Raw genomic sequence first — 3,556 nt, forward strand, 5'->3', positions numbered from 1 at the left:
CAAAATCCCTTGTTGGAGCAGTTTGTTGATTTGGGGGCGTATACCCTCTTGAGCTTCTCTGCTCATGGGATATTGTCAGACCCCTATAGGGGTGGCCCCGGACTTAAGTTCAATCACCACGGGGGGACCAGTTTTGCCATCCCCACTCCTCCTGTCTCTGCCCATGCCTGAGGGTATTGATTCAACCAGCCCTGTAATCCCTCAGGGGGCTTTACTTTATTTTGGTAAAGTCGATATCACTCCCCTAGTTGTAAAGACAGCTCTAGAGTCTGGGGCGCTTTTATTCCCCAGAAAACCTCCGGTCAATGAGAGATGAAAGTTATTTGTGCTTTTAACTTGGTTAGTAAATCTCTCCCCAATAAAGGCATAGGACACTCTGGAATGACTAGAAACTAATGAGTTACTTGATTTTGCCCTATGTCTACTACTTGGGATGTGGTCCATGGATACAATTTTTGTCCCGTGGCCCCGATCACCAAGGTTTTTTAATTTTTTCTTCACTTTTCCTAGAGGTGTTTTGAGTACTGAAAATTCGGCTCCCGTGTCAACTAGAAAGTCCACGGGGATCCCCTCCACTTCTAAGGTTACCCTAGGCTCGGGGAGGGGGTCCGAGCCCCGTTCCCCCTAGTCTTCATCTTCTCCAAGAGAAAGCACCTTCACCTCTTGGGTTTTTTTTCGGACAATCGCTCTTCCAGTGGCCCATTTCCTTGCAATATGCGCATTGGTTCCTCTCCAGGAGCTGCCCACCTTCTCTGGGTCTCCTTGGTCCCTATTGTCTTTTGTCTCCCAGGTTCCCTGACTGTCTACTTCTTCTTCCGTTATCTCTTTCTCCTACTGTGGCCAGGATCCTAGTCAAAACCTTTTCTTGCCTCCTGTCTCTCCTATCCTCATCCTCTCTTTTTTCTCTCTCTAACTTTTCATCTTCTGTTTCTCTCCTATGATACACTTTCTCTGCCTCTCTAACTACATCTCTTATGGTGTAATCCTGCAAGCCCTCAATTCGCTGTAACTTCTTCCTAATGTCAGGAGCCGACTGGCCAATGAAGGCCATAATTACTGAGGCCCTTTGACCCTCAGATGTGGGGTCGAATGGGGTATATCTCCTGTAAGCCTCCATGAGCCTTTCGAGGAAGACTGAGGGGGGCTCAGTCCCTCCCTGTATAACCTCTCTTACCTTGGCCAGATTCGTGGGCTACCGAGCAGCACCTTTGAGACCCGCCACTAGGACCCAACGACAATTGGACAGTCGTTCCCTACCTGGTGCCGTATTATAATCCCATCAGGGCCGGGTTAGCAGGAATCCTTCATCTATCTCAGCTGGAGTTTGGACAGGGCGCCCAGCCTCATCTTGGACATTTTTCCGAGCCTCGAGGAGAATCCTCTCTCTCTCCTCAGTTGTGAATAGAGTCTGCAGAAGCTGCTGGCAGTCATCCCAGGTCAGCTGGTGTGAATACATTAATGATTCAACCAACCCAGTGAGTCCTGCAAGGTTCTCTGAAAAAGGGGGGTGAGCAGCTTTCCAGTTATAGAGGTCAGAAGAGGAAAAAGGCCAATACTGTAGGGGCTGTAGGGTATTCGGATCGGCAGGGGGAGCCCCAATAGCCCTGAGGGGGAGTGCCATGGTTGAATCCGCAGGCCATTTTCTCAGATGGCTAGGATCTTGGTGCCAGGGTGGAGAGGCAGGAGGAATGGGCGAACCCACGGGGGTGGGTAGCGTGCCAAGTCCTCCCATACCATGATGTACGGTTGCTGGTCTGGATGTGACCTCGACCACGAGGCTTGGAAGCTAGGGGTTTTTATAGAGAAGGAGTGGGGCTGGGGGAGGAATTGGCACGGTTTCACATGATTGGTCCATTTAAACATCAGCAGCCTGTTAACATTTAACTTAGGTCAGAGGGGTAGGAGATAGGGAGGCAATGGGCCTGCCCGGGCATGTCCTGGTCTGTTCTGCTATGTTCTCAGCCCCAGGTTTCAAAGCTCACAAACAACTCTTTGGGCTATTTGACATAAATTACATGAATCACAGGTCTCAAGTTTTATTTCCTTTCATCCCTTCTCACTTCCCTGTTGTAAGCCAGCCCACAGCCTACATGAACCGGGTATTTCTGGAAGGCAGGCTGGGCTGAAAGAGACTTAGACTGTGAGAAAAGATAATGAAGCCAAGACAAATGTTCTGATCAAGGCTCACGATTTTACTCAGAGACTGTGCTTAAAAGGGGGAAAGCCCATTCCCTGCCAATCCATTCTTGGTGCCTGGAGCCAGCCTGCAGGTGATGTGCAGGATAGGATGTGCCTCCAAAACATCTCAGGGGCCTTTCTCAGCAGGTAGCAGTGTCTTGGAAGAGAGCAGTGGCAAGTGACAGAATAATAGAGCCATCTAGGTCGGAAGGCTCCGCCCCAGGTGGTCTCATTCTCAGTGGCAGCAAGGTTTGTGTCAGCCCGCTTCAGGCTGGGGGAGGCTACACTTCCCCGGCTGCAAGCTTGTTGATTTCAGTGCTGAGCCCCCTCCAGAAGACAATCAGCCACATTGGGTGTCATCATCACACCTCCAACCCAGCCTGCTTCCCATCCAGTCCTGGCTTTTCTGTCTGTGGGTCTGTTCCTTCCTCTCTGTCTCCCTCATCAGGGCAAACCCAAAGATGTGCAGATCACAGCATCTTAGGAGTTAGCCAACTGTTGTTACCTTTGAAATGAAAAGTGTGTAGTTTTTGAGCTACCCACCTTTGATCTAGGAAGTGGCCTTGTCCTTTCCCTCCAGGGACCCGGAAGTCCCACCTATATCTTTCCAGCAATTGGTCTATGGTTTTCTTTACTGACAGATCAAGAACTAACTGGGGACTAGGTCTTTAGCATCAAAAAACACCCCTACACAGATCCCTTGTCAGATAGGGTAGGCTGAAACAAGGCATGATTTGAGATAAAAGGATGTGGGCTATTTCACATGACGTTAGGCTTAGTAGGAAAGGCTTCTAATAGTTGTGTCACCGAGAAGACAGTGTGTTAAGTCCTTCTGCTGGTATTGTCTCTGGAGATGCCCTTAGGTTTGGTAGTTGGGGAAGGGAGGTAGTTAGAGAGTGCCTTAGGGGAGCCTTGAGAGCAGGGAAAGTGGAAGTTCTCATGTGAAAACAGTCATGTCGCTTGGAGATGAAGGCTTGCTCTTGTGCATAAAGGAATAAGACAGTTATGGAGAACTTACCAGGAGTCTTTGAGCATGGCTATTTTTTTTTTCAGTTGTAAAGATTCACTGAGAGATACAGATGCATAGAAAAGGGAGTGGGGAGCATTGACAGGAGATAATACAGGTTCTGGGTGGGTAGGATCTGGAGAACTGGGAAGCTGATGTTTGCTTTGGTAAAGGGGCACACTGCTGTATACAGAAAGTGCCACAGGCTTTCATCCTAATGCAAGAGTGCTGTGTCTTTGCCCCATTGGCTGGGATCTGTTCTCACAAGCTTTGGTGGTTAGCTAACTTTTCTTAAAAAGGTGTAAGCTGGGTATGGTGGCTCAGGGCACAAGTAGGGGTTGTGATTTTTATCTTTTGTAAGGTGGTATGTGA

The sequence above is a fragment of the Mus caroli genome, chromosome 18, assembly GCF_900094665.2.
Source record: "Mus caroli chromosome 18, CAROLI_EIJ_v1.1, whole genome shotgun sequence".
Taxonomy (NCBI): domain Eukaryota; kingdom Metazoa; phylum Chordata; class Mammalia; order Rodentia; family Muridae; genus Mus; species Mus caroli.